Source organism: Rhinoderma darwinii (genome assembly GCF_050947455.1).
Source record: "Rhinoderma darwinii isolate aRhiDar2 chromosome 3 unlocalized genomic scaffold, aRhiDar2.hap1 SUPER_3_unloc_12, whole genome shotgun sequence".
Lineage (NCBI taxonomy): Eukaryota > Metazoa > Chordata > Amphibia > Anura > Rhinodermatidae > Rhinoderma > Rhinoderma darwinii.
The window spans coordinates 185518-208508 of record NW_027461737.1 but is presented as its reverse complement, the minus strand read 5'-3'; the positions used below and the strand labels follow the sequence as shown (position 1 = coordinate 208508).

Sequence of the window (22991 nt, the reverse complement as noted above, 5' to 3'; positions counted from 1 at the left end):
CTTCCCTATCTCCTAGCTAATTTGATAGGCGCTGTCACACTGATAATACTAGTGAAAATTGTGTCCCAAAACGTTTATTATTTCAAAAGTTATGAGCTTTTTTCTAAATATGTAAATGAGGATTTATAAGACAACTGGGAGGTAACAGCAGCGATTCTCCTGAGGTGGGGCTTCCTCCCAGCCTCTGACTCTGTCCTATCAGCAGGATGCTGTTTCACAGCATTAGGAGACAGTCTAGAGGGAAGGGGGATCCATTCAAACAGCCATATCTCGGGCTGTGGACGACCTAGAACCGCGGTTCTGGTGGCATATGAAAGGGGAGATTCCAATCTTTCATATGACAGTAGAATCACAGTTCTAGCTGTGACAGAGCCTGAGATATAGCCAGTTGAATACAGAATTGGGAATGAAAGCTGTATACTATAAGATCACACTGTGTTGCTGGACAGGGAAGGGGCAGAAGCTGATTGGACAGTGTCATACAGAAAACATTACACCGCCCAAAGTGAAAAGAAAGAGTCTTGTTTTATAATTCTGGTTATTGATGTGTCTAAAAGTGACAATTCTCCCCGTCGGGGAATCGAACCCCGGTTTCCCGCGTGACAGGCGGGGATACTCTCCACTATACTAACGAGGACCTGATGATACCACGGCTGTGTGAGTTGCGTGGAGCAGGCCTAGCGGCGGCGCATGTGTGGCCTGAGTGCATTGTGTAAATGGCATATATGTGGAATGGGTCTGTATGGCGTGTCCGATGCGGAGAGTGGTCTTTGTTTTGGTAACTATGCTATGCCCCCACATCCCTGTGCTCGTTATTCACTATTAATCTGACACCACTGAGACCATTCAACAACTCTAATACAGATTAGTGTGCCCCCCTATGATAGGAAAATGAATAAATATGGCAATGACATATTGTCTTCTCTTTATGTGGTAATAACTTTGGAATTCTTTTATTTATCCAAGCATTCTGAGATTGTTTTCTTGTGACACTTTGTACTTTATGTAAGAGGTAAAATGTGGTCGATACAATCCGAATCGTAGAGAAAATTGTAGAGAAAATTAGCATTTTTCTAAATGTATCTGCTTGTAAGACAGATAATAATCCTGGTACTGCAATTTCGTCCTATTTAAAGAGGCTCTGTCACTTGTACTTCCCTATCTCCTAGCTAATTTGATAGGCGCTGTCACACTGATAATACTAGTGAAAATTGTGTCCCAAAACGTTTATTATTTCAAAAGTTATGAGCTTTTTTCTAAATATGTAAATGAGGATTTATAAGACAACTGGGAGGTAACAGCAGCGATTCTCCTGAGGTGGGGCTTCCTCCCAGCCTCTGACTCTGTCCTATCAGCAGGATGCTGTTTCACAGCATTAGGAGACAGTCTAGAGGGAAGGGGGATCCATTCAAACAGCCATATCTCGGGCTGTGGACGACCTAGAACCGCGGTTCTGGTGGCATATGAAAGGGGAGATTCCAATCTTTCATATGACAGTAGAATCACAGTTCTAGCTGTGACAGAGCCTGAGATATAGCCAGTTGAATACAGAATTGGGAATGAAAGCTGTATACTATAAGATCACACTGTGTTGCTGGACAGGGAAGGGGCAGAAGCTGATTGGACAGTGTCATACAGAAAACATTACACCGCCCAAAGTGAAAAGAAAGAGTCTTGTTTTATAATTCTGGTTATTGATGTGTCTAAAAGTGACAATTCTCCCCGTCGGGGAATCGAACCCCGGTTTCCCGCGTGACAGGCGGGGATACTCTCCACTATACTAACGAGGACCTGATGATACCACGGCTGTGTGAGTTGCGTGGAGCAGGCCTAGCGGCGGCGCATGTGTGGCCTGAGTGCATTGTGTAAATGGCATATATGTGGAATGGGTCTGTATGGCGTGTCCGATGCGGAGAGTGGTCTTTGTTTTGGTAACTATGCTATGCCCCCACATCCCTGTGCTCGTTATTCACTATTAATCTGACACCACTGAGACCATTCAACAACTCTAATACAGATTAGTGTGCCCCCCTATGATAGGAAAATGAATAAATATGGCAATGACATATTGTCTTCTCTTTATGTGGTAATAACTTTGGAATTCTTTTATTTATCCAAGCATTCTGAGATTGTTTTCTTGTGACACTTTGTACTTTATGTAAGAGGTAAAATGTGGTCGATACAATCCGAATCGTAGAGAAAATTGTAGAGAAAATTAGCATTTTTCTAAATGTATCTGCTTGTAAGACAGATAATAATCCTGGTACTGCAATTTCGTCCTATTTAAAGAGGCTCTGTCACTTGTACTTCCCTATCTCCTAGCTAATTTGATAGGCGCTGTCACACTGATAATACTAGTGAAAATTGTGTCCCAAAACGTTTATTATTTCAAAAGTTATGAGCTTTTTTCTAAATATGTAAATGAGGATTTATAAGACAACTGGGAGGTAACAGCAGCGATTCTCCTGAGGTGGGGCTTCCTCCCAGCCTCTGACTCTGTCCTATCAGCAGGATGCTGTTTCACAGCATTAGGAGACAGTCTAGAGGGAAGGGGGATCCATTCAAACAGCCATATCTCGGGCTGTGGACGACCTAGAACCGCGGTTCTGGTGGCATATGAAAGGGGAGATTCCAATCTTTCATATGACAGTAGAATCACAGTTCTAGCTGTGACAGAGCCTGAGATATAGCCAGTTGAATACAGAATTGGGAATGAAAGCTGTATACTATAAGATCACACTGTGTTGCTGGACAGGGAAGGGGCAGAAGCTGATTGGACAGTGTCATACAGAAAACATTACACCGCCCAAAGTGAAAAGAAAGAGTCTTGTTTTATAATTCTGGTTATTGATGTGTCTAAAAGTGACAATTCTCCCCGTCGGGGAATCGAACCCCGGTTTCCCGCGTGACAGGCGGGGATACTCTCCACTATACTAACGAGGACCTGATGATACCAGGGCTGTGTGAGTTGCGTGGAGCAGGCCTAGCGGCGGCGCATGTGTGGCCTGAGTGCATTGTGTAAATGGCAAATATGTGGAATGGGTCTGTATGGCGTGTCCGATGCGGAGAGTGGTCTTTGTTTTGGTAACTATGCTATGCCCCCACATCCCTGTGCTCGTTATTCACTATTAATCTGACACCACTGAGACCATTCAACAACTCTAATACAGATTAGTGTGCCCCCCTATGATAGGAAAATGAATAAATATGGCAATGACATATTGTCTTCTCTTTATGTGGTAATAACTTTGGAATTCTTTTATTTATCCAAGCATTCTGAGATTGTTTTCTTGTGACACATTGTACTTTATGTAAGAGGTAAAATGTGGTCGATACAATCCGAATCGTAGAGAAAATTGTAGAGAAAATTAGCATTTTTCTAAATGTATCTGCTTGTAAGACAGATAATAATCCTGGTACTGCAATTTCGTCCTATTTAAAGAGGCTCTGTCACTTGTACTTCCCTATCTCCTAGCTAATTTGATAGGCGCTGTCACACTGATAATACTAGTGAAAATTGTGTCCCAAAACGTTTATTATTTCAAAAGTTATGAGCTTTTTTCTAAATATGTAAATGAGGATTTATAAGACAACTGGGAGGTAACAGCAGCGATTCTCCTGAGGTGGGGCTTCCTCCCAGCCTCTGACTCTGTCCTATCAGCAGGATGCTGTTTCACAGCATTAGGAGACAGTCTAGAGGGAAGGGGGATCCATTCAAACAGCCATATCTCGGGCTGTGGACGACCTAGAACCGCGGTTCTGGTGGCATATGAAAGGGGAGATTCCAATCTTTCATATGACAGTAGAATCACAGTTCTAGCTGTGACAGAGCCTGAGATATAGCCAGTTGAATACAGAATTGGGAATGAAAGCTGTATACTATAAGATCACACTGTGTTGCTGGACAGGGAAGGGGCAGAAGCTGATTGGACAGCGTCATACAGAAAACATTACACCGCCCAAAGTGAAAAGAAAGAGTCTTGTTTTATAATTCTGGTTATTGATGTGTCTAAAAGTGAAAATTCTCCCCGTCGGGGAATCGAACCCCGGTTTCCCGCGTGACAGGCGGGGATACTCTCCACTATACTAACGAGGACCTGCTGATACCAGGGCTGTGTGAGTTGCGTGGAGCAGGCCTAGCGGCGGCGCATGTGTGGCCTGAGTGCATTGTGTAAATGGCAAATATGTGGAATGGGTCTGTATGGCGTGTCCGATGCGGAGAGTGGTCTTTGTTTTGGTAACTATGCTATGCCCCCACATCCCTGTGCTCGTTATTCACTATTAATCTGACACCACTGAGACCATTCAACAACTCTAATACAGATTAGTGTGCCCCCCTATGATAGGAAAATGAATAAATATGGCAATGACATATTGTCTTCTCTTTATGTGGTAATAACTTTGGAATTCTTTTATTTATCCAAGCATTCTGAGATTGTTTTCTTGTGACACATTGTACTTTATGTAAGAGGTAAAATGTGGTCGATACAATCCGAATCGTAGAGAAAATTGTAGAGAAAATTAGCATTTTTCTAAATGTATCTGCTTGTAAGACAGATAATAATCCTGGTACTGCAATTTCGTCCTATTTAAAGAGGCTCTGTCACTTGTACTTCCCTATCTCCAAGCTAATTTGATAGGCGCTGTCACACTGATAATACTAGTGAAAATTGTGTCCCAAAACGTTTATTATTTCAAAAGTTATGAGCTTTTTTCTAAATATGTAAATGAGGATTTATAAGACAACTGGGAGGTAACAGCAGCGATTCTCCTGAGGTGGGGCTTCCTCCCAGCCTCTGACTCTGTCCTATCAGCAGGATGCTGTTTCACAGCATTAGGAGACAGTCTAGAGGGAAGGGGGATCCATTCAAACAGCCATATCTCGGGCTGTGGACGACCTAGAACCGCGGTTCTGGTGGCATATGAAAGGGGAGATTCCAATCTTTCATATGACAGTAGAATCACAGTTCTAGCTGTGACAGAGCCTGAGATATAGCCAGTTGAATACAGAATTGGGAATGAAAGCTGTATACTATAAGATCACACTGTGTTGCTGGACAGGGAAGGGGCAGAAGCTGATTGGACAGCGTCATACAGAAAACATTACACCGCCCAAAGTGAAAAGAAAGAGTCTTGTTTTATAATTCTGGTTATTGATGTGTCTAAAAGTGACAATTCTCCCCGTCGGGGAATCGAACCCCGGTCTCCCGCGTGACAGGCGGGGATACTCTCCACTATACTAACGAGGACCTGCTGATACCACGGCTGTGTGAGTTGCGTGGAGCAGGCCTAGCGGCGGCGCATGTGTGGCCTGAGTGCATTGTGTAAATGGCATATATGTGGAATGGGTCTGTATGGCGTGTCCGATGCGGAGAGTGGTCTTTGTTTTGGTAACTATGCTATGCCCCCACATCCCTGTGCTCGTTATTCACTATTAATCTGACACCACTGAGACCATTCAACAACTCTAATACAGATTAGTGTGCCCCCCTATGATAGGAAAATTAATAAATATGGCAATGACATATTGTCTTCTCTTTATGTGGTAATAACTTTGGAATTCTTTTATTTATCCAAGCATTCTGAGATTGTTTTCTTGTGACACTTTGTACTTTATGTAAGAGGTAAAATGTGGTCGATACAATCCGAATCGTAGAGAAAATTGTAGAGAAAATTAGCATTTTTCTAAATGTATCTGCTTGTAAGACAGATAATAATCCTGGTACTGCAATTTCGTCCTATTTAAAGAGGCTCTGTCACTTGTACTTCCCTATCTCCTAGCTAATTTGATAGGCGCTGTCACACTGATAATACTAGTGAAAATTGTGTCCCAAAACGTTTATTATTTCAAAAGTTATGAGCTTTTTTCTAAATATGTAAATGAGGATTTATAAGACAACTGGGAGGTAACAGCAGCGATTCTCCTGAGGTGGGGCTTCCTCCCAGCCTCTGACTCTGTCCTATCAGCAGGATGCTGTTTCACAGCATTAGGAGACAGTCTAGAGGGAAGGGGGATCCATTCAAACAGCCATATCTCGGGCTGTGGACGACCTAGAACCGCGGTTCTGGTGGCATATGAAAGGGGAGATTCCAATCTTTCATATGACAGTAGAATCACAGTTCTAGCTGTGACAGAGCCTGAGATATAGCCAGTTGAATACAGAATTGGGAATGAAAGCTGTATACTATAAGATCACACTGTGTTGCTGGACAGGGAAGGGGCAGAAGCTGATTGGACAGTGTCATACAGAAAACATTACACCGCCCAAAGTGAAAAGAAAGAGTCTTGTTTTATAATTCTGGTTATTGATGTGTCTAAAAGTGACAATTCTCCCCGTCGGGGAATCGAACCCCGGTTTCCCGCGTGACAGGCGGGGATACTCTCCACTATACTAACGAGGACCTGATGATACCACGGCTGTGTGAGTTGCGTGGAGCAGGCCTAGCGGCGGCGCATGTGTGGCCTGAGTGCATTGTGTAAATGGCATATATGTGGAATGGGTCTGTATGGCGTGTCCGATGCGGAGAGTGGTCTTTGTTTTGGTAACTATGCTATGCCCCCACATCCCTGTGCTCGTTATTCACTATTAATCTGACACCACTGAGACCATTCAACAACTCTAATACAGATTAGTGTGCCCCCCTATGATAGGAAAATGAATAAATATGGCAATGACATATTGTCTTCTCTTTATGTGGTAATAACTTTGGAATTCTTTTATTTATCCAAGCATTCTGAGATTGTTTTCTTGTGACACTTTGTACTTTATGTAAGAGGTAAAATGTGGTCGATACAATCCGAATCGTAGAGAAAATTGTAGAGAAAATTAGCATTTTTCTAAATGTATCTGCTTGTAAGACAGATAATAATCCTGGTACTGCAATTTCGTCCTATTTAAAGAGGCTCTGTCACTTGTACTTCCCTATCTCCTAGCTAATTTGATAGGCGCTGTCACACTGATAATACTAGTGAAAATTGTGTCCCAAAACGTTTATTATTTCAAAAGTTATGAGCTTTTTTCTAAATATGTAAATGAGGATTTATAAGACAACTGGGAGGTAACAGCAGCGATTCTCCTGAGGTGGGGCTTCCTCCCAGCCTCTGACTCTGTCCTATCAGCAGGATGCTGTTTCACAGCATTAGGAGACAGTCTAGAGGGAAGGGGGATCCATTCAAACAGCCATATCTCGGGCTGTGGACGACCTAGAACCGCGGTTCTGGTGGCATATGAAAGGGGAGATTCCAATCTTTCATATGACAGTAGAATCACAGTTCTAACTGTGACAGAGCCTGAGATATAGCCAGTTGAATACAGAATTGGGAATGAAAGCTGTATACTATAAGATCACACTGTGTTGCTGGACAGGGAAGGGGCAGAAGCTGATTGGACAGCGTCATACAGAAAACATTACACCGCCCAAAGTGAAAAGAAAGAGTCTTGTTTTATAATTCTGGTTATTGATGTGTCTAAAAGTGACAATTCTCCCCGTCGGGGAATCGAACCCCGGTCTCCCGCGTGACAGGCGGGGATACTCTCCACTATACTAACGAGGACCTGCTGATACCAGGGCTGTGTGAGTTGCGTGGAGCAGGCCTAGCGGCGGCGCATGTGTGGCCTGAGTGCATTGTGTAAATGGCAAATATGTGGAATGGGTCTGTATGGCGTGTCCGATGCGGAGAGTGGTCTTTGTTTTGGTAACTATGCTATGCCCCCACATCCCTGTGCTCGTTATTCACTATTAATCTGACACCACTGAGACCATTCAACAACTCTAATACAGATTAGTGTGCCCCCCTATGATAGGAAAATGAATAAATATGGCAATGACATATTGTCTTCTCTTTATGTGGTAATAACTTTGGAATTCTTTTATTTATCCAAGCATTCTGAGATTGTTTTCTTGTGACACATTGTACTTTATGTAAGAGGTAAAATGTGGTCGATACAATCCGAATCGTAGAGAAAATTGTAGAGAAAATTAGCATTTTTCTAAATGTATCTGCTTGTAAGACAGATAATAATCCTGGTACTGCAATTTCGTCCTATTTAAAGAGGCTCTGTCACTTGTACTTCCCTATCTCCAAGCTAATTTGATAGGCGCTGTCACACTGATAATACTAGTGAAAATTGTGTCCCAAAACGTTTATTATTTCAAAAGTTATGAGCTTTTTTCTAAATATGTAAATGAGGATTTATAAGACAACTGGGAGGTAACAGCAGCGATTCTCCTGAGGTGGGGCTTCCTCCCAGCCTCTGACTCTGTCCTATCAGCAGGATGCTGTTTCACAGCATTAGGAGACAGTCTAGAGGGAAGGGGGATCCATTCAAACAGCCATATCTCGGGCTGTGGACGACCTAGAACCGCGGTTCTGGTGGCATATGAAAGGGGAGATTCCAATCTTTCATATGACAGTAGAATCACAGTTCTAACTGTGACAGAGCCTGAGATATAGCCAGTTGAATACAGAATTGGGAATGAAAGCTGTATACTATAAGATCACACTGTGTTGCTGGACAGGGAAGGGGCAGAAGCTGATTGGACAGCGTCATACAGAAAACATTACACCGCCCAAAGTGAAAAGAAAGAGTCTTGTTTTATAATTCTGGTTATTGATGTGTCTAAAAGTGACAATTCTCCCCGTCGGGGAATCGAACCCCGGTCTCCCGCGTGACAGGCGGGGATACTCTCCACTATACTAACGAGGACCTGCTGATACCAGGGCTGTGTGAGTTGCGTGGAGCAGGCCTAGCGGCGGCGCATGTGTGGCCTGAGTGCATTGTGTAAATGGCAAATATGTGGAATGGGTCTGTATGGCGTGTCCGATGCGGAGAGTGGTCTTTGTTTTGGTAACTATGCTATGCCCCCACATCCCTGTGCTCGTTATTCACTATTAATCTGACACCACTGAGACCATTCAACAACTCTAATACAGATTAGTGTGCCCCCCTATGATAGGAAAATGAATAAATATGGCAATGACATATTGTCTTCTCTTTATGTGGTAATAACTTTGGAATTCTTTTATTTATCCAAGCATTCTGAGATTGTTTTCTTGTGACACATTGTACTTTATGTAAGAGGTAAAATGTGGTCGATACAATCCGAATCGTAGAGAAAATTGTAGAGAAAATTAGCATTTTTCTAAATGTATCTGCTTGTAAGACAGATAATAATCCTGGTACTGCAATTTCGTCCTATTTAAAGAGGCTCTGTCACTTGTACTTCCCTATCTCCAAGCTAATTTGATAGGCGCTGTCACACTGATAATACTAGTGAAAATTGTGTCCCAAAACGTTTATTATTTCAAAAGTTATGAGCTTTTTTCTAAATATGTAAATGAGGATTTATAAGACAACTGGGAGGTAACAGCAGCGATTCTCCTGAGGTGGGGCTTCCTCCCAGCCTCTGACTCTGTCCTATCAGCAGGATGCTGTTTCACAGCATTAGGAGACAGTCTAGAGGGAAGGGGGATCCATTCAAACAGCCATATCTCGGGCTGTGGACGACCTAGAACCGCGGTTCTGGTGGCATATGAAAGGGGAGATTCCAATCTTTCATATGACAGTAGAATCACAGTTCTAGCTGTGACAGAGCCTGAGATATAGCCAGTTGAATACAGAATTGGGAATGAAAGCTGTATACTATAAGATCACACTGTGTTGCTGGACAGGGAAGGGGCAGAAGCTGATTGGACAGCGTCATACAGAAAACATTACACCGCCCAAAGTGAAAAGAAAGAGTCTTGTTTTATAATTCTGGTTATTGATGTGTCTAAAAGTGACAATTCTCCCCGTCGGGGAATCGAACCCCGGTCTCCCGCGTGACAGGCGGGGATACTCTCCACTATACTAACGAGGACCTGCTGATACCACGGCTGTGTGAGTTGCGTGGAGCAGGCCTAGCGGCGGCGCATGTGTGGCCTGAGTGCATTGTGTAAATGGCATATATGTGGAATGGGTCTGTATGGCGTGTCCGATGCGGAGAGTGGTCTTTGTTTTGGTAACTATGCTATGCCCCCACATCCCTGTGCTCGTTATTCACTATTAATCTGACACCACTGAGACCATTCAACAACTCTAATACAGATTAGTGTGCCCCCCTATGATAGGAAAATTAATAAATATGGCAATGACATATTGTCTTCTCTTTATGTGGTAATAACTTTGGAATTCTTTTATTTATCCAAGCATTCTGAGATTGTTTTCTTGTGACACTTTGTACTTTATGTAAGAGGTAAAATGTGGTCGATACAATCCGAATCGTAGAGAAAATTGTAGAGAAAATTAGCATTTTTCTAAATGTATCTGCTTGTAAGACAGATAATAATCCTGGTACTGCAATTTCGTCCTATTTAAAGAGGCTCTGTCACTTGTACTTCCCTATCTCCTAGCTAATTTGATAGGCGCTGTCACACTGATAATACTAGTGAAAATTGTGTCCCAAAACGTTTATTATTTCAAAAGTTATGAGCTTTTTTCTAAATATGTAAATGAGGATTTATAAGACAACTGGGAGGTAACAGCAGCGATTCTCCTGAGGTGGGGCTTCCTCCCAGCCTCTGACTCTGTCCTATCAGCAGGATGCTGTTTCACAGCATTAGGAGACAGTCTAGAGGGAAGGGGGATCCATTCAAACAGCCATATCTCGGGCTGTGGACGACCTAGAACCGCGGTTCTGGTGGCATATGAAAGGGGAGATTCCAATCTTTCATATGACAGTAGAATCACAGTTCTAGCTGTGACAGAGCCTGAGATATAGCCAGTTGAATACAGAATTGGGAATGAAAGCTGTATACTATAAGATCACACTGTGTTGCTGGACAGGGAAGGGGCAGAAGCTGATTGGACAGTGTCATACAGAAAACATTACACCGCCCAAAGTGAAAAGAAAGAGTCTTGTTTTATAATTCTGGTTATTGATGTGTCTAAAAGTGACAATTCTCCCCGTCGGGGAATCGAACCCCGGTTTCCCGCGTGACAGGCGGGGATACTCTCCACTATACTAACGAGGACCTGATGATACCACGGCTGTGTGAGTTGCGTGGAGCAGGCCTAGCGGCGGCGCATGTGTGGCCTGAGTGCATTGTGTAAATGGCATATATGTGGAATGGGTCTGTATGGCGTGTCCGATGCGGAGAGTGGTCTTTGTTTTGGTAACTATGCTATGCCCCCACATCCCTGTGCTCGTTATTCACTATTAATCTGACACCACTGAGACCATTCAACAACTCTAATACAGATTAGTGTGCCCCCCTATGATAGGAAAATGAATAAATATGGCAATGACATATTGTCTTCTCTTTATGTGGTAATAACTTTGGAATTCTTTTATTTATCCAAGCATTCTGAGATTGTTTTCTTGTGACACTTTGTACTTTATGTAAGAGGTAAAATGTGGTCGATACAATCCGAATCGTAGAGAAAATTGTAGAGAAAATTAGCATTTTTCTAAATGTATCTGCTTGTAAGACAGATAATAATCCTGGTACTGCAATTTCGTCCTATTTAAAGAGGCTCTGTCACTTGTACTTCCCTATCTCCTAGCTAATTTGATAGGCGCTGTCACACTGATAATACTAGTGAAAATTGTGTCCCAAAACGTTTATTATTTCAAAAGTTATGAGCTTTTTTCTAAATATGTAAATGAGGATTTATAAGACAACTGGGAGGTAACAGCAGCGATTCTCCTGAGGTGGGGCTTCCTCCCAGCCTCTGACTCTGTCCTATCAGCAGGATGCTGTTTCACAGCATTAGGAGACAGTCTAGAGGGAAGGGGGATCCATTCAAACAGCCATATCTCGGGCTGTGGACGACCTAGAACCGCGGTTCTGGTGGCATATGAAAGGGGAGATTCCAATCTTTCATATGACAGTAGAATCACAGTTCTAGCTGTGACAGAGCCTGAGATATAGCCAGTTGAATACAGAATTGGGAATGAAAGCTGTATACTATAAGATCACACTGTGTTGCTGGACAGGGAAGGGGCAGAAGCTGATTGGACAGCGTCATACAGAAAACATTACACCGCCCAAAGTGAAAAGAAAGAGTCTTGTTTTATAATTCTGGTTATTGATGTGTCTAAAAGTGAAAATTCTCCCCGTCGGGGAATCGAACCCCGGTTTCCCGCGTGACAGGCGGGGATACTCTCCACTATACTAACGAGGACCTGCTGATACCAGGGCTGTGTGAGTTGCGTGGAGCAGGCCTAGCGGCGGCGCATGTGTGGCCTGAGTGCATTGTGTAAATGGCAAATATGTGGAATGGGTCTGTATGGCGTGTCCGATGCGGAGAGTGGTCTTTGTTTTGGTAACTATGCTATGCCCCCACATCCCTGTGCTCGTTATTCACTATTAATCTGACACCACTGAGACCATTCAACAACTCTAATACAGATTAGTGTGCCCCCCTATGATAGGAAAATGAATAAATATGGCAATGACATATTGTCTTCTCTTTATGTGGTAATAACTTTGGAATTCTTTTATTTATCCAAGCATTCTGAGATTGTTTTCTTGTGACACATTGTACTTTATGTAAGAGGTAAAATGTGGTCGATACAATCCGAATCGTAGAGAAAATTGTAGAGAAAATTAGCATTTTTCTAAATGTATCTGCTTGTAAGACAGATAATAATCCTGGTACTGCAATTTCGTCCTATTTAAAGAGGCTCTGTCACTTGTACTTCCCTATCTCCTAGCTAATTTGATAGGCGCTGTCACACTGATAATACTAGTGAAAATTGTGTCCCAAAACGTTTATTATTTCAAAAGTTATGAGCTTTTTTCTAAATATGTAAATGAGGATTTATAAGACAACTGGGAGGTAACAGCAGCGATTCTCCTGAGGTGGGGCTTCCTCCCAGCCTCTGACTCTGTCCTATCAGCAGGATGCTGTTTCACAGCATTAGGAGACAGTCTAGAGGGAAGGGGGATCCATTCAAACAGCCATATCTCGGGCTGTGGACGACCTAGAACCGCGGTTCTGGTGGCATATGAAAGGGGAGATTCCAATCTTTCATATGACAGTAGAATCACAGTTCTAACTGTGACAGAGCCTGAGATATAGCCAGTTGAATACAGAATTGGGAATGAAAGCTGTATACTATAAGATCACACTGTGTTGCTGGACAGGGAAGGGGCAGAAGCTGATTGGACAGCGTCATACAGAAAACATTACACCGCCCAAAGTGAAAAGAAAGAGTCTTGTTTTATAATTCTGGTTATTGATGTGTCTAAAAGTGACAATTCTCCCCGTCGGGGAATCGAACCCCGGTCTCCCGCGTGACAGGCGGGGATACTCTCCACTATACTAACGAGGACCTGCTGATACCAGGGCTGTGTGAGTTGCGTGGAGCAGGCCTAGCGGCGGCGCATGTGTGGCCTGAGTGCATTGTGTAAATGGCAAATATGTGGAATGGGTCTGTATGGCGTGTCCGATGCGGAGAGTGGTCTTTGTTTTGGTAACTATGCTATGCCCCCACATCCCTGTGCTCGTTATTCACTATTAATCTGACACCACTGAGACCATTCAACAACTCTAATACAGATTAGTGTGCCCCCCTATGATAGGAAAATGAATAAATATGGCAATGACATATTGTCTTCTCTTTATGTGGTAATAACTTTGGAATTCTTTTATTTATCCAAGCATTCTGAGATTGTTTTCTTGTGACACATTGTACTTTATGTAAGAGGTAAAATGTGGTCGATACAATCCGAATCGTAGAGAAAATTGTAGAGAAAATTAGCATTTTTCTAAATGTATCTGCTTGTAAGACAGATAATAATCCTGGTACTGCAATTTCGTCCTATTTAAAGAGGCTCTGTCACTTGTACTTCCCTATCTCCTAGCTAATTTGATAGGCGCTGTCACACTGATAATACTAGTGAAAATTGTGTCCCAAAACGTTTATTATTTCAAAAGTTATGAGCTTTTTTCTAAATATGTAAATGAGGATTTATAAGACAACTGGGAGGTAACAGCAGCGATTCTCCTGAGGTGGGGCTTCCTCCCAGCCTCTGACTCTGTCCTATCAGCAGGATGCTGTTTCACAGCATTAGGAGACAGTCTAGAGGGAAGGGGGATCCATTCAAACAGCCATATCTCGGGCTGTGGACGACCTAGAACCGCGGTTCTGGTGGCATATGAAAGGGGAGATTCCAATCTTTCATATGACAGTAGAATCACAGTTCTAGCTGTGACAGAGCCTGAGATATAGCCAGTTGAATACAGAATTGGGAATGAAAGCTGTATACTATAAGATCACACTGTGTTGCTGGACAGGGAAGGGGCAGAAGCTGATTGGACAGTGTCATACAGAAAACATTACACCGCCCAAAGTGAAAAGAAAGAGTCTTGTTTTATAATTCTGGTTATTGATGTGTCTAAAAGTGACAATTCTCCCCGTCGGGGAATCGAACCCCGGTCTCCCGCGTGACAGGCGGGGATACTCTCCACTATACTAACGAGGACCTGCTGATACCAGGGCTGTGTGAGTTGCGTGGAGCAGGCCTAGCGGCGGCGCATGTGTGGCCTGAGTGCATTGTGTAAATGGCATATATGTGGAATGGGTCTGTATGGCGTGTCCGATGCGGAGAGTGGTCTTTGTTTTGGTAACTATGCTATGCCCCCACATCCCTGTGCTCGTTATTCACTATTAATCTGACACCACTGAGACCATTCAACAACTCTAATACAGATTAGTGTGCCCCCCTATGATAGGAAAATGAATAAATATGGCAATGACATATTGTCTTCTCTTTATGTGGTAATAACTTTGGAATTCTTTTATTTATCCAAGCATTCTGAGATTGTTTTCTTGTGACACATTGTACTTTATGTAAGAGGTAAAATGTGGTCGATACAATCCGAATCGTAGAGAAAATTGTAGAGAAAATTAGCATTTTTCTAAATGTATCTGCTTGTAAGACAGATAATAATCCTGGTACTGCAATTTCGTCCTATTTAAAGAGGCTCTGTCACTTGTACTTCCCTATCTCCTAGCTAATTTGATAGGCGCTGTCACACTGATAATACTAGTGAAAATTGTGTCCCAAAACGTTTATTATTTCAAAAGTTATGAGCTTTTTTCTAAATATGTAAATGAGGATTTATAAGACAACTGGGAGGTAACAGCAGCGATTCTCCTGAGGTGGGGCTTCCTCCCAGCCTCTGACTCTGTCCTATCAGCAGGATGCTGTTTCACAGCATTAGGAGACAGTCTAGAGGGAAGGGGGATCCATTCAAACAGCCATATCTCGGGCTGTGGACGACCTAGAACCGCGGTTCTGGTGGCATATGAAAGGGGAGATTCCAATCTTTCATATGACAGTAGAATCACAGTTCTAGCTGTGACAGAGCCTGAGATATAGCCAGTTGAATACAGAATTGGGAATGAAAGCTGTATACTATAAGATCACACTGTGTTGCTGGACAGGGAAGGGGCAGAAGCTGATTGGACAGCGTCATACAGAAAACATTACACCGCCCAAAGTGAAAAGAAAGAGTCTTGTTTTATAATTCTGGTTATTGATGTGTCTAAAAGTGACAATTCTCCCCGTCGGGGAATCGAACCCCGGTCTCCCGCGTGACAGGCGGGGATACTCTCCACTATACTAACGAGGACCTGCTGATACCAGGGCTGTGTGAGTTGCGTGGAGCAGGCCTAGCGGCGGCGCATGTGTGGCCTGAGTGCATTGTGTAAATGGCATATATGTGGAATGGGTCTGTATGGCGTGTCCGATGGGGAGAGTGGTCTTTGTTTTGGTAACTATGCTATGCCCCCACATCCCTGTGCTCGTTATTCACTATTAATCTGACACCACTGAGACCATTCAACAACTCTAATACAGATTAGTGTGCCCCCCTATGATAGGAAAATGAATAAATATGGCAATGACATATTGTCTTCTCTTTATGTGGTAATAACTTTGGAATTCTTTTATTTATCCAAGCATTCTGAGATTGTTTTCTTGTGACACATTGTACTTTATGTAAGAGGTAAAATGTGGTCGATACAATCCGAATCGTAGAGAAAATTGTAGAGAAAATTAGCATTTTTCTAAATGTATCTGCTTGTAAGACAGATAATAATCCTGGTACTGCAATTTCGTCCTATTTAAAGAGGCTCTGTCACTTGTACTTCCCTATCTCCTAGCTAATTTGATAGGCGCTGTCACACTGATAATACTAGTGAAAATTGTGTCCCAAAACGTTTATTATTTCAAAAGTTATGAGCTTTTTTCTAAATATGTAAATGAGGATTTATAAGACAACTGGGAGGTAACAGCAGCGATTCTCCTGAGGTGGGGCTTCCTCCCAGCCTCTGACTCTGTCCTATCAGCAGGATGCTGTTTCACAGCATTAGGAGACAGTCTAGAGGGAAGGGGGATCCATTCAAACAGCCATATCTCGGGCTGTGGACGACCTAGAACCGCGGTTCTGGTGGCATATGAAAGGGGAGATTCCAATCTTTCATATGACAGTAGAATCACAGTTCTAGCTGTGACAGAGCCTGAGATATAGCCAGTTGAATACAGAATTGGGAATGAAAGCTGTATACTATAAGATCACACTGTGTTGCTGGACAGGGAAGGGGCAGAAGCTGATTGGACAGCGTCATACAGAAAACATTACACCGCCCAAAGTGAAAAGAAAGAGTCTTGTTTTATAATTCTGGTTATTGATGTGTCTAAAAGTGACAATTCTCCCCGTCGGGGAATCGAACCCCGGTCTCCCGCGTGACAGGCGGGGATACTCTCCACTATACTAACGAGGACCTGCTGATACCAGGGCTGTGTGAGTTGCGTGGAGCAGGCCTAGCGGCGGCGCATGTGTGGCCTGAGTGCATTGTGTAAATGGCATATATGTGGAATGGGTCTGTATGGCGTGTCCGATGCGGAGAGTGGTCTTTGTTTTGGTAACTATGCTATGCCCCCACATCCCTGTGCTCGTTATTCACTATTAATCTGACACCACTGAGACCATTCAACAACTCTAATACAGATTAGTGTGCCCCCCTATGATTGGAAAATGAATAAATATGGCAATGACATATTGTCTTCTCTTTATGTGGTAATAACTTTGGAATTCTTTTATTTATCCAAGCATTCTGAGATTGTTTTCTTGTGACACATTGTACTTTATGTAAGTGGTAAAATGTGGTCGATACAATCCGAATCGTAGAGAAAATTGTAGAGAAAATTAGCATTTTTCTAAATGTATCTGCTTGTAAGACAGATAATAATCCTGGTACTGCAATTTCGTCCTATTTAACCCCTTAACGCTCCATGACCTACTATTAGGTCATGCTAACTGTAGCGTTCGCGCTCAGTGACCTAATAGTAGGTCATGGAGTAAACACGGCGCCGTTCGCGCGGGGCGCGTTCATGAGCTGTGATAGCTGCTGTTTCCGACAGCAGACTATCACTGCTCAATGTGCCGGGACCGATCGCGGAGCTCCCCCGCCGATTAACCCCTCAGAAGCCGCGTTCAATAGCGATCGCGGCTTCTTAGGGGTTAATCCGCCATCGCCGGCCTGCTACACGATAGCGGCCGGCAATGGTGACTATGGCAACCGGACACCAAACAATGGCGTCCGGCTATGCCATAGACGGAAGCCTAGTGGGTCCTGACAACGTCAGGACCCACTATGCTTGCTGTCAGTGAGTAGCTGACAGTTCTAATACACTGCACTACGCATGTAGTGCAGTGTATTAGAATAGCGATCAGGGCCTCCTGCCCTCAAGTCCCCTAGTGGGACAAAGTAATACAGTAAAAAAAAAGTTAAAAAAAGATGTGTAAAAATAAGAAAATAAAAGTTTTAAAAGTAATAAAAGTAAAAGTCCCACTTTTTCCCTTATCAGTCTTTATTATTAATAAAAAGATATAAACAAACAAATAAACTATACATAATTGGTATCGCCGCGTCCGTAACGGCCTGAACTACAAAATTATTTTGTTATTTATCCCGCACGGTGAACGCCGTAAAAAAAAATATTAATAAACCGTACCACAATCACAATTGTTTGGTCACTTCACCTCCCAAAAAATGGAATAAAAAGAGATCAAAAAGTCGCATGTACCTAAAAATGGTACTGATCGAAACTACAGTTCGGTACGCAAAAAATAAGTCCTCGCACGGCTTTATTGATTGAAAAATAAAAACGTTATGGCTCTTAGAATAAGGTAACACAAAAAGTGAATGATTGTTTACAAAACGTATTTTATTGTGCAAACGCCATAAGACATAAAAAAAAACTATAAACATCTGGTATCGCCGTAATCGTATCGCCCCGCAGAATAAAGTGAATATATCATTTATAGCGCACGGTGAACGCTGTAAAAAAAAAAGAATAAAAAAACAATAGTAGAATTGCTGTTTATTAGTCACCACGCCACCTAAAAATAGAATAAAAACTGATGAAAAATCCGCATGCACCCCAAGAAAACTACAATGGATTCCTCAAGGGGTCTAGTTTCCAAAATGGGGTCACTTTTGGGGGGTTTCCAATGTTTTGGCACCACAAGACCTCTTCAAACCGGACATGGTGCCTAATAAAAAAGAGGGCTCAAAATCCACTAGATGCTCCTTTGCTTCGGAGGCCGGTGCTTCAGTCCATTACCGCACTAGGGCCACATGTGGGATATTTCTCAAAACTGCAGAATCTGGGTAATACGTATTAAGTTGCGTTTCTCTGATAAATCCTTTTGTGTTATAAAAAAAATGGTATAAAGAGTATTTTCTGACAAAAAAAAAAAAAGTAAATTTCACCTCTACTTTGCTCTAAATTTTTGTGAAACACCTAAAGGGTTCATAAACTTTCTAAATGCTGTTGTGAATACTTTGAGGGGTCTAGTTTCTAAAATGGGGTGTTTGATGGGGGTTTCTAATATATAGTCCCCTCAAAGCAACTTCAGAACTGAACTGGAACCTAAAAAAATAAATAAATGAGGCAATACTTCGCTTCTCACATTATACTGATAATGAGCCGTGCCCACCCCGAGATTACCCCAGTTTTGACCGTTTGTATAAACGGAGACCCCTATTAGACCGTTTCAGTGCCCGGTTTTCCCAAGCATACACCCCCGAGAAGTGTTTTTCTATTGATGAGTCTCTGGTACATTTTAAAGGGAGAATTCAATTCCGCCAGTACCTGCCGGGTAAGAGGGCAAGGTATGGCGTGAAGATGTATAAGCTGTGCCTACAGATTTAGGATATATGAAGGAAAGGCCACCCCCAAACCAGACTGCATCCTGGACTACAATAGGTACATGGGAGGGGTGGACTTGTCAAATCAAGTCCTGAAGCCCTACAGCGCCATGCGGTGTGGTATAAGAAGCTGGCCGGGCACATCATACAGATGGCTTTGTACAATGCGTACGTGCTACGTCGATGTGCAGGCCAGAGGGGAACTTTCCTGGAATTTCAAGATCTAATCTTTAGGGACCAGGAAGGGGGGGGCACCCAGTACTTCTGGAAGCGAGGCCACACGCATCATACCAGGGCAACACTTTCCAGGAGAAGTTCCCCAAACCGGTGGAAAGGGAAAGAGTCAAAAGAGGTGCAGAGTCTGCTATAAGAGGGGGATAAGGAAGAACACAATATACCAATGCGACACGTGTCCCGAAAAACCAGGGCTCTGTATGAAAGATTGTTTTAAAATGTATCATACATCCCTTGATTTTTAATTTACCCTGATGCACTCCGCACAGCTTACCCCCCTCATCTTTCCCTTCTGAGCCCTGCCGTATGCCCAGGCAGCTGATAACAGACACATGTAGGGTATTGCCGTACCCAGGAGAACCCACATTACAATTTAAGGGGTGTATATCTCCGGTGGTGCATGCTGGGTACACTATATTGGACACTGAAATGGCATATATATATATAAAATTGCAAATCTCACTCTGCACCATCTGCTGCGCATTATCTTTTACACAGTACCTGTGGGGTCAAAATGCTCACTACACCTCTAGATGAATGTCTTAAGGGGTGTAGTTTTTAAAATGGGGTCACTTCTCGGGGGTTTCAACTGTACTGGTACCTCAGGGGCTTCTGCATACATGACTTAGCACCAGAAAAGCTCCAGTAGGCCAAATGGTGGTCCTTTCCTTCTGAGCCCTCCCATGGGCCCAAACGGCAGTTTATCACCACAAATGGGGTATTGCCGCACTAAGGACAAATTGGGCAACAAAATGTGGTATGTTGTTCCCTGTGAAAATAAGAAATTTTGATCAAAAATGACATCTTATTGGAAAAAATATCATTTTTTTCATTTCACAGCCCAATTCAAATAGGTGCTGTGAAAAAACTGTGCGGTCAAAATGATAACAAAAACCATAAATGAATTCCTTGAGGGGTGTAGTTTCCAAAATGGGGTCACTTCTGGTAGGTTTCCATTGCTTTGATACCTCTGGGGCTCTGCAAATGTGACATGGCACCCGAAAACCAATCCAGCAAAATCTGGACTCCAACAAACACATAGCGCTCCTTTCCGTCTGAGCCCTCCCATGGGCCCAAACGGCAGTTTATCAACACAAATGGGGTATTGCCGCAATAAGGACAAATTGGGCAACAAAATGGGGTATGTTGTTCCCTGTGAAAATAAGAAATTTTGATCAAAAATGACATCTTATTGGAAAAAATATCATTTTTTTCATTTCACAGCCCAATTCAAATAGGTGCTGTGAAAAAACTGTGCGGTCAAAATGATAACAAAAACCATAAATTAATTCCTTGAGGGGTGTAATTTCCAAAATGGGGTCACTTCTGGTGGGTTTCCATTGTTTTGATACCTCAACACCTCTTCAAACCTGGCATGCTGCCTAAAATATATTCTAATAAAAAAGAGGCCTCAAAATGCACTAGGTGCTTCTTTGCTTCTAGGGCTTGTGTTTTAGTCCACGAGCGCAGTAGGGCCACATGTGGGACATTTCTAAAAACTGCAGAATCTGGACAATACATATTTAGTAGTATTTCTCTGGTAAAACCTTCTCTGTTACAGAAAAAAAATTGAATAAAATTGAAATTCAGCAGAAAAAATGAAATTTGCAAATTTCATTTCCACTTTGCTTTAATTCCTATGAAATGCCTGAAGGGTTAAAAAACTTTCTATATGCTGTTTTGAATACTTTGAGGGGTCTAGTTTTTAAAATGGGGTGTTTTATGGGGGTTTCTAATACATAGGCCCCTCAAAGCCACTTCAGAACTCAAGAGGTACCTTGAAAAAAAGGCTTTTGAAATTTTCTTAAGAATATGAGAAATTGCTGTTTATGTTCTAAGCCTTGTAACGTCCAAGAAAAATAAAATAATGTTCAAAAAACGATGCCAATCTAAAGTAGACATATGGGAAATGTGAACTAGTAACTATTTTGGGTGGTATAACCGTCTGGTTTTCAAGCAGATGCATTTAAATTCTGAAAAATGCTATTTTTTGTAAATTTTCTCTAAATTTTGCAATTTTTCACAAATAAAGACTGAATATATCGACCAAATTTTACCACGAACATGAAGCCCAAAGTGTCACGAGAAAACAATCTCAGAATCGCTTGGATAGGTTTAAGCATTCCCACGTTATTACCACATAAAGTGAAATATGTCAGATTTGAAAAATGGGCTCTGAGCCTTAAGGCCCAAACTAGGCTGCGTCCTTAAGGGGTTAAAGAGGCTCTGTCACTTGTACTTCCCTATCTCCTAGCTAATTTGATAGGCGCTGTCACACTGATAATACTAGTGAAAATTGTGTCCCAAAACGTTTATTATTTCAAAAGTTATGAGCTTTTTTCTAAATATGTAAATGAGGATTTATAAGACAACTGGGAGGTAACAGCAGCGATTCTCCTGAGGTGGGGCTTCCTCCCAGCCTCTGACTCTGTCCTATCAGCAGGATGCTGTTTCACAGCATTAGGAGACAGTCTAGAGGGAAGGGGGATCCATTCAAACAGCCATATCTCGGGCTGTGGACGACCTAGAACCGCGGTTCTGGTGGCATATGAAAGGGGAGATTCCAATCTTTCATATGACAGTAGAATCACAGTTCTAGCTGTGACAGAGCCTGAGATATAGCCAGTTGAATACAGAATTGGGAATGAAAGCTGTATACTATAAGATCACACTGTGTTGCTGGACAGGGAAGGGGCAGAAGCTGATTGGACAGCGTCATACAGAAAACATTACACCGCCCAAAGTGAAAAGAAAGAGTCTTGTTTTATAATTCTGGTTATTGATGTGTCTAAAAGTGACAATTCTCCCCGTCGGGGAATCGAACCCCGGTCTCCCGCGTGACAGGCGGGGATACTCTCCACTATACTAACGAGGACCTGCTGATACCAGGGCTGTGTGAGTTGCGTGGAGCAGGCCTAGCGGCGGCGCATGTGTGGCCTGAGTGCATTGTGTAAATGGCATATATGTGGAATGGGTCTGTATGGCGTGTCCGATGCGGAGAGTGGTCTTTGTTTTGGTAACTATGCTATGCCCCCACATCCCTGTGCTCGTTATTCACTATTAATCTGACACCAAATGAGACCATTCAACAACTCTAATACAGATTAGTGTGCCCCCCTATGATAGGAAAATGAATAAATATGGCAATGACATATTGTCTTCTCTTTATGTGGTAATAACTTCGGAATTCTTTTATTTATCCAAGCATTCTGAGATTGTTTTCTTGTGACACATTGTACTTTATGTAAGAGGTAAAATGTGGTCGATACAATCCGAATCGTAGAGAAAATTGTAGAGAAAATTAGCATTTTTCTAAATGTATCTGCTTGTAAGACAGATAATAATCCTGGTACTGCAATTTCGTCCTATTTAAAGAGGCTCTGTCACTTGTACTTCCCTATCTCCTAGCTAATTTGATAGGCGCTGTCACACTGATAATACTAGTGAAAATTGTGTCCCAAAACGTTTATTATTTCAAAAGTTATGAGCTTTTTTCTAAATATGTAAATGAGGATTTATAAGACAACAGGGAGGTAACAGCAGCG

General features: G+C 42.5%; 16 non-coding genes across 16 annotated transcripts; all 16 read right to left on the bottom strand.

Moving 5' to 3' along the window:
* Positions 1-565: 565 nt before the first annotated feature.
* TRNAD-GUC (transfer RNA aspartic acid (anticodon GUC)) lies at positions 566-637 on the bottom strand. Its single transcript has one exon. It is a non-coding gene; the product is annotated as a tRNA-Asp (tRNA).
* A 1081-nt stretch (positions 638-1718) lies between these two features.
* Positions 1719-1790, bottom strand: TRNAD-GUC (transfer RNA aspartic acid (anticodon GUC)). The gene has a single exon. It is a non-coding gene; the product is annotated as a tRNA-Asp (tRNA).
* Positions 1791-2871: 1081 nt separating this feature from the next.
* On the bottom strand, positions 2872-2943 carry TRNAD-GUC (transfer RNA aspartic acid (anticodon GUC)). Its single transcript has one exon. It is a non-coding gene; the product is annotated as a tRNA-Asp (tRNA).
* A 1081-nt stretch (positions 2944-4024) lies between these two features.
* TRNAD-GUC (transfer RNA aspartic acid (anticodon GUC)) lies at positions 4025-4096 on the bottom strand. Its single transcript has one exon. It is a non-coding gene; the product is annotated as a tRNA-Asp (tRNA).
* Positions 4097-5177: 1081 nt separating this feature from the next.
* TRNAD-GUC (transfer RNA aspartic acid (anticodon GUC)) lies at positions 5178-5249 on the bottom strand. Its single transcript has one exon. It is a non-coding gene; the product is annotated as a tRNA-Asp (tRNA).
* Positions 5250-6330: 1081 nt separating this feature from the next.
* On the bottom strand, positions 6331-6402 carry TRNAD-GUC (transfer RNA aspartic acid (anticodon GUC)). The gene has a single exon. It is a non-coding gene; the product is annotated as a tRNA-Asp (tRNA).
* Positions 6403-7483: 1081 nt separating this feature from the next.
* On the bottom strand, positions 7484-7555 carry TRNAD-GUC (transfer RNA aspartic acid (anticodon GUC)). Its single transcript has one exon. It is a non-coding gene; the product is annotated as a tRNA-Asp (tRNA).
* A 1081-nt stretch (positions 7556-8636) lies between these two features.
* On the bottom strand, positions 8637-8708 carry TRNAD-GUC (transfer RNA aspartic acid (anticodon GUC)). Its single transcript has one exon. It is a non-coding gene; the product is annotated as a tRNA-Asp (tRNA).
* Positions 8709-9789: 1081 nt separating this feature from the next.
* Positions 9790-9861, bottom strand: TRNAD-GUC (transfer RNA aspartic acid (anticodon GUC)). The gene has a single exon. It is a non-coding gene; the product is annotated as a tRNA-Asp (tRNA).
* A 1081-nt stretch (positions 9862-10942) lies between these two features.
* On the bottom strand, positions 10943-11014 carry TRNAD-GUC (transfer RNA aspartic acid (anticodon GUC)). Its single transcript has one exon. It is a non-coding gene; the product is annotated as a tRNA-Asp (tRNA).
* A 1081-nt stretch (positions 11015-12095) lies between these two features.
* On the bottom strand, positions 12096-12167 carry TRNAD-GUC (transfer RNA aspartic acid (anticodon GUC)). The gene has a single exon. It is a non-coding gene; the product is annotated as a tRNA-Asp (tRNA).
* Positions 12168-13248: 1081 nt separating this feature from the next.
* Positions 13249-13320, bottom strand: TRNAD-GUC (transfer RNA aspartic acid (anticodon GUC)). Its single transcript has one exon. It is a non-coding gene; the product is annotated as a tRNA-Asp (tRNA).
* Positions 13321-14401: 1081 nt separating this feature from the next.
* TRNAD-GUC (transfer RNA aspartic acid (anticodon GUC)) lies at positions 14402-14473 on the bottom strand. Its single transcript has one exon. It is a non-coding gene; the product is annotated as a tRNA-Asp (tRNA).
* Positions 14474-15554: 1081 nt separating this feature from the next.
* Positions 15555-15626, bottom strand: TRNAD-GUC (transfer RNA aspartic acid (anticodon GUC)). Its single transcript has one exon. It is a non-coding gene; the product is annotated as a tRNA-Asp (tRNA).
* A 1081-nt stretch (positions 15627-16707) lies between these two features.
* TRNAD-GUC (transfer RNA aspartic acid (anticodon GUC)) lies at positions 16708-16779 on the bottom strand. The gene has a single exon. It is a non-coding gene; the product is annotated as a tRNA-Asp (tRNA).
* Positions 16780-22249: 5470 nt separating this feature from the next.
* On the bottom strand, positions 22250-22321 carry TRNAD-GUC (transfer RNA aspartic acid (anticodon GUC)). The gene has a single exon. It is a non-coding gene; the product is annotated as a tRNA-Asp (tRNA).
* Between the last annotated feature and the right edge of the window lie 670 nt (positions 22322-22991).